Genomic DNA, 14,011 nt, shown 5'->3' with positions numbered 1-14,011 from the left:
AGGGTTGACACGAGCTATGTGTGGTGGTGGGTGTGTGTTGTGATGTGGTCTTGCCAAGTGTGTGATCAATGGGAAGTGTCCATGTGGTGGTTTGCTAGTGTGAGTTATATCTTTTGAAGGTGTTTTTGAGAGGACAAGGGTGTTGGGAATGCCTTGAGCTATAGAGAGGACTCGTGTTGTGTGCTCAATGTGCTCCCCCATTCCCCCTCTCCATCTTCTGGTGTCCCCACTAAGGAGCACATTGATTGCTCCTAGGTTGATAAGCAGACGTAGTTTTTTGCATTAGTAAGCGTGGCTATACGAAGCTATAAACCAATTTTCATAGGCAAGGATAATCCAAACAAGTAATTTGCAGATTTTGACGGTATATACTATCACTGCAGATGCCGAACGAGGATAGCAAGATCCTCATAGACATCTATCACGTTTTTATCCATTTACAATAGATAAAACTCCTCATACCTTGAATGGAAAGAATCCAACTCCCAGGTCATATCTGCATCTAGAGAACTACTATAGCTTGTTTCATCCTACTCTTTTCTCTCGAGATCTCAAATTTCTTCTATCTCCACCACTTCAACCTCATCTGCAAACATCACTTATTGATCTAGCACAAACCAAAGGAGTTTGGCCAACCAAACATGAGCTCAATTGTATACCCTCCACCTCACTTGGCATCTTTGGCACCTCTTCAACAATTGGAACCTCTTTAGTGTGCATCTTGGGCATAGAAACAACTCCGTCCCTCCACAATTAAAGAACCCTTGGCTCCTCTCACATGGGTAGAATCTCTTGCTTCAGCTTCACCTTTCTTTCCACCGCATCAACTAGCTTTGGCACCATCGAATATGACAAACCCTGCCTTGCTTGTGATCTTGCCAAACTCTACAATGGCAAAGGTGTGCACATAATCTACCCCATACCTCATTGTATTAATATTCTCTAGTAGACACATAGGCTCCTCAAGCCAGTCATAGGCAAGCGTGTTGGAATTGTGGCATTAGTCTAGTAAGCATGTAAGCATGTCAGGGCACAGGCAGCAAGTGAGTTGCACAAGAGTCCAAAAGGGTATCCCAATCATCCAAGCTTTTGATTATAAGGAGCCACTCTTGACCTTTAGGAGTTTCCCTTTAACCCTTGGGAAAGATACATGTATGACCCTCTGTGAGGGGTGGCTTTTTATAGCATATGTCATATCTCGCAAGATGCGCTTTGTTTGTAGATGGTACAACGTGTAACCTTTGATTTCAGTACTATAACCAACAAAAATGCATTTGACAACCTTATCATCCACATTTTTACACTACGTTTGTGGCACCAAAGCATAAGCTAAACAATCAAAAATGTGCATGCAATCAATAGATGGCTTTCTATCATTCCATGCTTTATATGGAGTCATAGATTGCAAATCTTTTGTAGGACACCAGGAAATTCTGAACATACCAAGCTTTATGAGCTTCCCCAAAGTATTTCTCGACCTGTTGACGTTCATCAAAGAGCATTAAAATCTGAGAAAGTTAGTGAGTATGTGTTGGTGATGCTGGTGACTAAGCTCAAGAGGATGCAACCTATGCTGATACCAATTGTTGGAAATAGAATCGCAAGGAAACACACACAGCTTGGAAAAAACGAAGAAGCTCAAGGCATGCAATAAAGAGTAGTATTTCTTAGTGCAAAAAATGAAAGATAAGTTAGCCCTAGAGTGATGGGCGTATATACAATGCATAGGGGAAAAAACCTATTGCTCCTATTAGCCATTTGTCATGTGAATGAAGCTCTTACTACTGTCATGGATTGTAGACTAAAGCTTGGCACTATGTATGATGTGGGACATAATGTAGTAGCCATGTAGAAGCTGTGTAATGAAGTGTGACCCCATTCATTGAATGACCTTTAGCGATTTTGATGCTTTTGATGTTCAAGATCCTCTTTGCTTGTATCACTTTGCATGTAGAGTTTTGGGTGAGACTCCTTCATAGAATTTGGTAGCTTTGATGCCCTTTATCTGCACATCAAGTTTGGTACGCATCCGATCGAGTTATGCCCATTTTGAATCTTGACCAAACGACCTCCAATTAGGCTTCTGGAAGTTCCTATCACTTCATAAACTCTTCGTACTTGTATCCTGCGTTTCTTGTAGTTTTCTTTGATTTTTTGTTTGTTTTGTTTACTGTTTTTTAATTTGAAAATCAAAAGTGCAGTAGTAGGAAATAGACAAAAACAACAAAAAAACTAGTGAATTTTTTCTAAAAAGTAGCTAGAAAATCATAGAAGCCTAATGCTTCAAGATGAACCCTTATTTGTCCCCTTTCTGCTGGATTTCTCCACTTTTCCTTAGTATTTTTTGTAAACAACATTATTATGTACATATTTACACACACCTAAGGGCTCATATCTGATGTTTGTCTCTTTCTCTTGATATACCTCATCTTCTCAAAAGCATAAAATCAAAATTTTGTAAAAAGGTAAAATCAAATGCAAATTATATCACCAAAATTGATTAAAAAAACTTCCTTTTCTCATTTGATCAGTAGGTCTGCATTTACAATGTGTCCCCTCCTCCTAGTTAGGATTCTCATGAATGGCAATGAGCCATCAAGGTTGTGTCGTGCATATGCATCAAAGTAGTGCCTTGTGCGAGGCCTTGTAATAGGGCCCGACCCTATGTATGCATACTCAGTCAATGCATGGAAAAATTCATGTTGTGCGAGAGGTGGGTCTTAAGCAAAGTGCTTTCGGGCATTTGACGATCAGGTTGACTTGGTCTTGTGTTAATGAGCACGTACCATGTAGCAAGTGTTGTAAGTCAATAGCACTCTTTTGAATCAGTGAAGGTTGAAACCACTTCTTGGCTTGAATTTATGTCGGAAGCTTAGGACGACACACTATTATAGTGGGTTCTGAATTTGGAAAGTATTGTGGTGTATTTGAAGTACTTTTGTGGATTGTGGTCGCCATGGGATACGTTTGACTTTTTTGTTTTGGAATCCATAGCATGTGTGTCAATTTTTGAGGAGTAACAAGTTTCTTAGGTGCCCATACCTGTTTGTATTTGAATACTTGTGTTTTCTTGAACTTTGAAGTATGGATGACTGGTGGTGGATCAATCTTCGTTGCGTGTCTTTCCTTTGTAGTGGTGGGTGAATATCGTGGTTGGTTTTGATCTTGCTGAGAGAGTTGGACTTTTGGCACCCAAATGAAGCTTGCATCAGGGTATCCTTTGGTGGGGATTTACAATCAATGAGCAAATAAAACCGAGCAAAGCCAATTTCCGAGCAAATAGGGGCAATACCCTTCACAAATTCATGCAAGAACAAGGTATATTAAGGAAAATAATCTTGTCATGTTGAATTCAACCAGCATCTAGGGTCATACATCTGAAAGAGCCAAGTCATTAAGGAAAATAATCTTGTCACGTTGAATTCAACCAGCATCTAGGGTCATACATCTGAAAGAGCCAAGTCATTTTTCTTGTGGGCTGGTGATACTAGTCGACGTTGAGGGAGCTTGGACGAGCATCCAACTTCCTTTTACTCTTTTTGGGCTTGCAAAATGCAACTTTAATGTACTTGTCGTAAATGCACCCGCACACCCCCCCCCCAACACACACACACACACACACACACACACAAAGAGAGAGAGAGAGAGAGAGAGAGAGAGAGAGAGAGAGAGAGAGTTAATTCCCTTGCTATCACAATGAGGTTCATCATTGGTTCTGCTTGTTGTCCTGTAATGAGCCTACCAAGCGTCCCATGGATCCTCTATTGTGGCGAGGTATCCCAATTTCAAGGCCAAAGGCCCCACAGTTGCTCTAACCATGCATCATTCTTCCATTAAGATGCAGATCCTTCTTGCATGTAGATTTTCTTGACCCTCCTTCACATGCCATGATGTAGATGTCGATGTTGATAGCAATGCAATCATCATCGAGGTCTTCCTTGGGAACTCGGGCATTGCAAATCCTGATCTAGATGTTCAACCCACCTAGGCCCTACCCCTTTTAGGTGTTGCCTACCCAGTATTTCATGCTCTTGCTACTCCCAATCCTGCTATTGGTGAAGCGGCTTGCATATCTCCAAGCTCTCAGTTGTATGAGCAATACGTCCTCCCTAATACTAAAGCTTACCCAAGTCTATTTGAAACTTTAGTTTTTGATGACTCTAGTCTCGACCCTGAGCCACCTTCTCCTCCAAATCCTACTATTGCTCATTCCTTCTCTACAGGGCTAGATAAGCCATACCAACAGTCCTCCTTAGAAGGTACATGGCTATGCCTCAACATTTAAATATCCCTCCATGCTATGCATGTATTCTAGTTCTGTTTTCTCATTCAAGCTTCATCACATAGTCATGAAGAGTGCATTGAAAGGTATTTTCCTCTAGATCGAGTAGAAGGATGTTGCGGCATAGCTGATGATGAAGAAGGCTATTCAACTGTGTTAGCAGTTTGAAAATGTGCAGACTAAATTTTAGGAAATGCTGGAGGAGGCAGTCGATCTCTCCCTCTCTCTTACACACTGCAAGCTCTCTCTTTCTCTCTCTCTCTCTCTCTCTCTCTCTCTCTCTCTCTCTCTCTCTCTCTCTCTCTGTGTGTGTGTGTGTGTGTGTGTGATAGGGCGAGGAGCCAATCCAAAATAAAAGTCTCCCTCATGCTCCGAAAGCAAGGCAAAACATCGAGCTACCGCTTGCAGTAGGCTGCACTACACAAGCCCAGGTTCTACCAGAGATCTTGATCATAAAAAAGCAGGAAAAGTCTCGCCTTGGTATAAAATTCTGCAAAAAGTAGCTCCTGATACTGTCAAACAAGAGAAATGACCGATAGCTGGAGATTAAGGGTCTGCTTGCCCTATGCGAGAGAGAGAGAGAGAGAGAGAGAGAGAGAGAGAGAGAGAGGTGCCTTCTCCCTAAGCATGGGCGACTTTGGCTGCAGGTAAACAACATAGAGACTCAGCTCCAGGGCGTTCCACAGAGCAATCTAGGCAGCCGCAGGTGTTTTGGTTTTGGTGGTCATTAGGGTATCGTGGAGCAAGGCATTGTGTAGAGTGCTCGTGTCCCAATCAAACACCAACCTGTTGGAAACGGTCCCGTCCTCTCGACGGTTTCATGGTCTGCTTGGGCAGCTCAGGCGCGGGCAGTCCCTTGCCTTTGCGGCACCTCTCTATGCGTAACTGCACTCCTGGCGTCGACGACGAAGGCATGCTTGCTACAGGCCGCATTTGCCCTGGCCTGCTAACGCTGGAGCTAAACTGCCAGCTGGGATCTTCCACCGTCATTACAGACATGGGGCTTGAAAATTTGTTGAGCCAGTACGTACTACCTGGGGCTCCAGAAGCTGCGAGTCACAGACACCGAGGAGATTCCTGGGTGGGGCGTGTGCCACGTGCATCGTCTTGGAGACCCTTATGAAACCTGTCGAAAACTAGTCCGCGCCGGCGCGGACTGGTTCCAACAGGTTTACCTCGATATTTTATAAGCTTCTCAACAAGCTATACAAAGCAATTTTTTTGTGTTTTTTTATAATAAAATCAGCTCCAACCCGCGTCATTGCCACATATGGCCTTGGCAGTGTTAGAAATTATGAAATCCCAATAGGATTTTGAGCTTGTTTTTTAGAAAATTTAGAAATTTACAAAAGTTTCAATGTAATTATCCACAAAACTTTAAATTTTGACCTAAAAACCAAGAGAATTTCAAGTTTGCCTTCAGTTAACGAAAATGTATTTTTCTAGCCCTCAGCCTTAGTGAAACTAATCCAAACCAATCCGCACCGACATAGATCGTCAAGACGGGGCGGACGCCATTCTCGACGTGACGGAATCGAGCAACATTCTAACGGGACTAGTGCATGGTGCTACAACATGTTATTTTGTATTTTTTTATAAAATCGTCTTCTTGGTTAAATTGAATCACATTTATATGAAAAGAAAAGCCGCCGATCATGTTGGAGAAGTCAAATAGCTACCAAAACTATAGGTTGCTGTAAATTCAAAAAGCTCTCATGTGGCCTTCATTCAAAACAATCCAAAAGCTTCCTTGGCCACTCCTTGGTGGAACTTTTGTCCTAAAATTGAAATCGATAATAATGAATTTAGAGGGAGAGAGTTGCACTACATTTGCAAAAATGCCTCGTAGTTCCCTAGACCTACCTTTGTTGTCCTACCTTGCATTTATGCAATGTCAACTTCAACAGACCGCATCCTATGCATGAGACTCTTTGTAAACACATTGCATAAGCGCAAGTCACTAGATACTTTGTCAAGCACAACTATCTATTTCACCAACATGTTGCTAACAATGCCATCTTCATTGTTCTTATGCACTCAATGTAAAGATGGCATTCTCTCTCTCTCTCTCTCTCTCTCTCTCTCTCTCTCTCTCTCTCTCTCTCTCTCTCTCTCTCTCTCTCTCTCAAGGTGTTCTTCGATCCTAAACATGTGCATCTTCTACAATACAAGTTCTCTCCATGAAGATGGATGTGGCTGCATTTTCAGCCTTGGTGGGATCCCTCTTTGCAAAAAAATGCATGATCAATCTCCCTCCCACCAACTTCTTTGGTTGAAACTGTGTTTCTTCGCTCGGAATAGTCACTTGCTCGAAAATAGTTGCTCGCCTTATGGTAAGACTCCGCTAATTTAACGGTCGAAAGGCACTAAATATTGACTATTAATACCATGGGAAAGCTTCTCAATTTTCTCTGGTCAATTAAGTTGTTTAATCGCGAGAGCCAAGTATTTCATGTCCGAGGGCTGACTAGAGGCTATACCTAGAAGACCTTGTAGTTAAGCTACGATAAAAGGAATTTCTCATGAAATCATCGCCTGACTGATTACCTTTTCTTTGACCCCCCAAAGTCTTTTCATAGTGATTCAATTTCGATGTGTGTGCTTATTTTGTATGCCTTGGGTTTTTTGCTTTTCAAGGAAAAGCGCCCACACTGGGAACCTCTAGGGCTCTAGTACCATAGGCGATACATGTGAGTGGAGTACCAAATCAAGGTGAGGTTTCTCTTCCAACTTAAGATTTTACATTGTGGCACTTTGATTTTTTGTTTGTTCATTTTCAGCATTTTAATTTTGTAACTTTGGGGGGTCATATAACACTGTTACCCTCCCGAGGCTCATCACACTAGTAAACTCCCTCTATAATACTTAAGCTAAAGGTCAATAGGGACTAAGCCTACTAGAAATCCCTACTACATTTCACACAATGCTGTCTAAATCGGATTAAGAACCTAAGTAACCATTGATTATTAGGAAGGCATTCCCCATGGTATTAAGAGAAGATCTCTAACACCTAACTTGGTCAAACTAGCTTAGTCAGACTGCTTGATTTTTAAACCTAGACAAGTGATTATGACAAAAAATTACATTGAATTTAATGTTTGATACTAAGCAAATGTGTTTAATATGATGCTACCAATCACAATTAAAGCAGACAAACATGGATGCAAAAAGATAAGGGGCAATGTTAATTGACAAGAAACACCTGTTTTTGTTGATGGTCATGCTTGATTTGAAGTGTAAATGAGAGAAAGATTCCATGAAGGTCCAAATCCTAACAACAGCAACACGGTCCTGTACACACTAGGAAACACAAAGAATACCTCTAGGAGGCACATCAGTGGGAAAAGGTACCAACACTTATTGAACACAATTAAAAAAACATAAGGAACTCTAACCCAATTATTTGCACTCCCCCTAGAGAGTCAAGGGAATAGGATATTGTAGAGATTGGGGGGAAACCCTAAGGCTAAACCCCTATCCTCGTCTCATCGAGAAAAACAAAGTCATCATCCCTGAGACCATATGTGCCATGCATATAATCATGTAAATCTTCTTCATCATCAGAGGCACCAATGTTTACTAAGAAGGTCACTAGACGCCTATAGTCATTTTGGTCAAAATGATAGACTTGTGCAATGGGAGATATACTCTCTACTAAGTATGGATCAGTCGTGGTCAAGAGACGTATCAGCCATTCTAACTCCTCAAAATTCCTCTCACATGCTAGCGTACCCACTACCAAATCCCATTCACATGCAAGCACTGGAAAGACCATGTGAAACATTTGTGAAAAGTAACGAGGGTACCTCTCACCCAAGGCAGGAGTGGATGACTCTAGCGTACTAGCCATATCTGTACACGCAAATAGATGATGGTTAGAGTGAAAATATTACAAGGGTCGTGTTCTTGTGCATAATGTGTTTTTATGATTTTGTGTTATGGCTCTTGCTCTTTTACTTTTTTATCTTGTTTTGTGAGTATAAGGCTATATACATTCCCTAAGATTGGAGATTGAGAGGTCAGGGAGGAAGGTTGAAAGGGAAGCAAGTGAATGATGGATGTCAGCAAACACTCCCCCCTTCCTTGGGTAGATCTTACCTTTTGGAATGATGTCGTCACCCTTTGGAACCAGTTGTTCCAAGTTGTTATAGGTGAAGGCTTTAATCAATACTTTTCGACTGCCCTATGCATTTAATCTAGTTGCAAGGGTGGTAAGGTACTCTCCCATGATTTTATTTGCAACATTATTGTAGGTGGTGAACTTACAACGAGAGGTGCAAACTCTTTCTTGCTTGTATGGATATGTACAATGGTAGGTGGAGGTTGTGTCCAAGCTTCTATTTCTGTATAGGAACTACACAAAGAGCAAGAAGCTTCATTTGATTTCCCTGTTCCTGAGCTAGGTGGAACAAATCGTTCTTTCTTTGGTACCCAAACTAGCTCTGGAGCAGGTGTGTAGCATTCCGTGATTTTTTCCTTTCCGCGATCTTCAATTTGTTTTGGAGCCATAGGATTGAGCTCACATGGGCCCGGTGACAAGTAAGAGCACAATTTACGTTTTGACACCCAGATTTGATCATTTCCTTCATAGTAGCCGTGGGCTTCCAATAGTTTTTTAAGAATCCAACACAACATTTCTTTACATTTCTTGGGACGAATGGGACATCTCTTACCAGGCTCCTGTCTTTTAGCACTGGCTATGGTTGCTAAAGAAGCTCTAGGGACCCACTTGTATGTTTTCTTTGTTATATTGGGATGGGTCTTGTGTGTCTCAAGCTTTATTTCAACTACGTCGGTTGAAGCTCTAGAGAGTTGGGCTATGGGGACATATGGTTCAACCTCTTGGACATGAAATGTTTTGGGTTTTATTTCCTTAAGAGGCAATATCTCAGGGACTATGGCTTGAGTGGCAGGGCTAAGAGTTGGTTTCTGTGTTGTGACACCCCCTGTCCCCCAATCAATAGTGCATTTGGTGGCTATCATCCACGAGCGTCCTAGGTTTATATTACCCTCCATAGTTCCAACAGGCATGATCAAAAACTCTTGAGCTACAACCCCATTGTCATAACTGACAGAAGTGTGTCAGATTCCAAAAACCGCTGATTTTTTCTTGTTGACACCCTTGACTTGGATAATACTCTCAGATAGAGGTGGCTTCCCTAACTGAAACCACACCCCATATTATAGCAGATTATATTTAGCACCCGTGTCCAAAAAGGCGTTATATAGCACTTTTCCATAGGTGTTGTTCAGCTCAATAAGGTATCGTAGAGGTGTGTCTGAGTCCAACCAATCCTCGTCGCTTTCAACGTGGAATGCATGTGTGACTCCAAGGTTAGCCTCTCGTTTTTGTCTTATGCGTTGTTGTCGATTCTTAGCCTCAGCTTGAGCTTGTATCTTCTTCAATTCTATTTGTGCCTTGGCTGCCTTTCTTGTATGAATGGCACGTAGCTCCTCTTGGCTTAAAGGATCATAGTATCTTTTAAATTTGCTCCCATTGAGGAATCCAATGGTTTCAAATCTATCAAGAGTCTCCACACGAATGGTTCCTTGTGGGGTGATCTCACATACTCTATATGGTCCTTTTTCCACATATTTCAACTTTTTCTTTTTGTTACGCACTCCATACGTAAGGACTTTATCACCAACATTGATATCTTTGTTCTTTAGATGACGGTCAAACCATTTCCTCCTCCTATCTTTCTCCACAAGTGCATTTTGCAGAGCTAATTGCCTCTCTTCATCTAGCCTTTCAAGGATATATAATCACTCAACTAAGGGGTTACCATCCCAACCTTCTTGAGAAGCTACTCGAAGACTAGGAACGACAAACTCCCATGGCATAACCGCTTCTTGGCCATACACCATCTTAAATGGTGTGCAGTTAATGGCAACTTTGTACGCAGTACGATAAGCCCATAGAGCTGATGTAAGCTTTAAATCCCAATCTGTGCAATGAGCTTCCACCGTTTTGGTCAAGATAGAGATTAAGGTCTTGTTGGTGCTCTCAGCTTGGCCGTTTGCTTGTGGATAATAAGGTGTGGACTTATGGTGAGCTATCATGAAGTTGGTAGTGAGTTCTTTTATTACTCCATTTATAAAATGAGTACCATTGTCGGTCACAATCTCAAAGGGACAACCAAATCTTGTAATAATGTTCTCAAAGAGAAACTTGACAGTTGACCTCGCATCGGCTTTACGTGTTGCCCTGGCTTTCGCCCACTTTGTCACATAGTCAGTGGCAACGATAATATATCAAGATTGAGTCCTACGAGCTGCCGGACTAATTGGGCCTACAAAGTCCAAACCCCATTTTTCAAATGGTTGAGTCACTTTTAACAGGATGTAAGGACATCCTATCCTTTTGTTGTGTGATCTTGTAACGTTGGCATTCATCACATCCTTTTGCAAAAAGTGATGCATCCTTGAATAAGGTAGGCCACCAATAGCGTGATTGCAACACCTTTCTAGCTGTTAGTTCCTCTGAGAAATGTCCTCCGGCTATACCCATGTGGGCTTCTTGCAGTATGTATAAATACTCATCCTCACGGGCACAAAGTCTAAGAATATCATCCTTCTCTAGCTTGTAGAGAGTTCGTGCAATGAGAAAGTAAGGTCCACATTCTTTTAACAGTTTTCGAGCTATGTCTTTACGAAGCTCTTTGGGTGGAAAACTATTAACTAGAAATTTCACAATCTTCTCACTCCATTCAAGTATGGTTTCGACTAGGAATAGAGAAGTATCGGGCAACTCATCATCGACTCCAGTAGGGGCTTCACCATTGGGTATGCGAGACAAATGATCCGCCATGACATATCTTTTACCAGGTCTCACCACAACGGTAAAATCAAACTCAAGGAGAATTAACAACCATTGTGTAATTCTTCCGGTGGAACAAGGTTTATTTACTAGATACAACAAGGCTTGATGATCAACATAGAACACAAACTTGTTGGCCAGAAGGTAGTAGCGAAATTTCTTCACTACATAAATCATACCTAAACCTTTTCGCTCTGTAGTGGTGTAGTTTCTCTCGGCATCATTCAATTGACGACTTGCAAAGCTAATGGGGTAGTCCAATTTATGTTCTCCTGGTTGAGCTAGAACACACCCAATAGCAAAGTTCGATGCATCAATATGCACATGAAAAATTACATTCCAATCGGGCACTTGTGGAATAGGAACGCTAGTCAAGGTCTTTTTCAATGACTCATAAGCATGATCACACTCCGCAATCCATTGGAACTCAATAAGAAGCTTGTACAGAGGACGAGCTATCTCGGTAAAGTTTAAAATAAACCGTCGGTAATAACCAACATGACCCATGAACCTTTGAACTCCTTTATAGTTTATAGGTGGTGGCAATTCAGCAATGGCTTTAATTTTTCTCTCATCTCTGGAAATCCCATTTTTGGACACTATATGCCCTAAAATGACTCCATGTTTAACCCAAAATTGGCATTTGAAAGGGTTTAAGGAGATGCGATACAATCTACACTTCTCAAACACTTTTCGTAACCATGATAGATGTCTTTCCAAGAGGAATAAACACAAAGTTCATCTAAGAAAGCTTCACAAAACTCCCTCAAATATTCTCTAAAATCAGTGGTTATTAATCTTTGAAAGGTAGCAGCGGCATTGGTTAAGCCAAAAGCCATAACACGAAATGCGAACACTCGAAAATTCGCTTATAAAGGTTGTTTTAGCTTGGTCCTCCAGCGCAATTGTGATTTGCTTGTAGCCAGAGTAACCATCTAAAAATCTATAAGCTTCCTTCCCTGCAACTCTTTAAGCACATGTTCTGAATATGGCAAGAGGTAATGGTCCCTCCTAGTGGCGGCATTGACCTTCTTGAGATCCACGCGCACGCTGAATTTCCCATTCTTTTTTGGCACAATCATTATTGGAGACACCCATTCTGAGTGCTCAATAGGGTATATGAATCGGCATTCCACAAGCTTTTCAATCTCTTCTTAAACGATTTTTGCATATTTAGGATTCATTGGGTAGGGTCATTGCTGGACTAGTTTAGCCATGCTATTCATGGGGATTGTGTGTTGCACCACGGAAGGTGGAATACCTTTCATATCATGATATGTCCAGGCAAATATATCCCTGAATTCCTTGAGAAGTTCTTTAAATACACACTCCTCAGTCTCTGTCAGATCTTGGGCAATGAAAATAGGTTTGGACCGTCATAGACTCCATTGCTCCCATTGATAGGTTTTCTTTGAGCCTTTGTATACACAACCTTATGTTCCTCTGTGGTATAGGATTTGAAATGTTCAAGTGCAGGGTGTAAGTTTGTGGGGTCCTGTTGTTCTGTGGACTGTGATTTCACTTCCGATTCCTTTTGTTGTTGAGCTAACTCTCGATTTTGTCCTCTCCTTACGGTACGGCCCAACTTTGGCTTCTCTGTAGCCTCTAGTTGTGCGATGTCAATGGGTTGTGGGCTATACCACATAACACTTTGAAGATATACACTCCAGTTATCTACCAACTTTCGATGAGCATCACATACCCGTATATAATTAAGCCATTCTACGGTAGATTTCTTTTCATTCATACTAGCGCGCACATTTTCTCGATATCTTCGCCTCTTATATCTCTTACTCTTCTTGTCTAATTTTTGATTACAATAGATCTCTAGTGAAGAGTCACTAGATGAATCGCTTCTTGTGTCTTCTGCTCCCTTGGATAGATTGTCATCTTCGGTACCACTAGGCCCTGAATGGTTTGTCCCCACATTTGCACTAAAATTTAACTCAGATTCTTCGTCTTCAGAGTCAATTTTAATTGATGATTTTGTCCCCAAATCGTGTGGGCTATAGTCTTGTGGGGCGCTACTGGTTCCAATGCCAGTCGACTTTCATCTTGTAGGTCATCAGAAGCTATATGCATTGCTTCTAGCATATTTAAGGATATGAGTGGTGGCATTTCATCCCCCTCACGTGTTACCCAGGTCATCCCCCTATTGTTCGACTCAGTCATCCCAGGTAGTACATCCATATAAGGAGAATCTTCCCCAACATCAGTGTCCGCTTTACACATGTAACAATACTGCAATGGGGCTGAGTGAACTGTGGGTCAGATCTATGATCAATTACAAACCTGTTTCCTAGAGGATGTGCTCAACCAGTCACAAGATCCACTCGAATGACAGAATCTTGGAACTGCAAGTAGACATGGTTTTTAGACCAGTCATGCACCATTTTTGCTTCCCTCATGAAAGGACATCCTAAGATCATCTCCGATGCCATAGTGTGTTTGGATAAATCCATAACAATGAAGGTAATCCTTATTTTATGTCCAAAGACCTTGATCTTGAGATCTTCTAGCATCCCAATAGGTTTAACAATAGACCCATTGGCCATCTTCACTACTATGGTTGTGGTCGCAAGGTGAGGTCTTCCCATAGTTTCCCAACAACTTTTAGTCACAATGCTAACCCCACCGCCACCATCAAGGATTCCCTTCACAGTAAACCCCTTAGTAGTGATTGGTATGGTCGCATTGGATTCATCACCCTCAAAGTATTGTCCCAACTTGTTAACAGGTATTTCTATAATAAGGTTCTCATCTAGGTTAACTTCAGTTCTCCATTGAGGAAGGCTCGAAGAGCTGAGACTAGCTCAAGGTCTTTATATAGTTTGGACATGATGGTGGTTCTAACTTTTGAAGACATGAAATCCATCAATTTGGCAATGTTTAACGGCACCTTTTGGGCT

This window comes from Adiantum capillus-veneris, chromosome 7 (genome assembly GCF_014529385.1).
Source record: "Adiantum capillus-veneris isolate H3 chromosome 7, ASM1452938v2, whole genome shotgun sequence".
Taxonomy (NCBI): Eukaryota; Viridiplantae; Streptophyta; class Polypodiopsida; order Polypodiales; family Pteridaceae; genus Adiantum; species Adiantum capillus-veneris.
Note: the sequence above shows the minus strand (reverse complement) of the source record.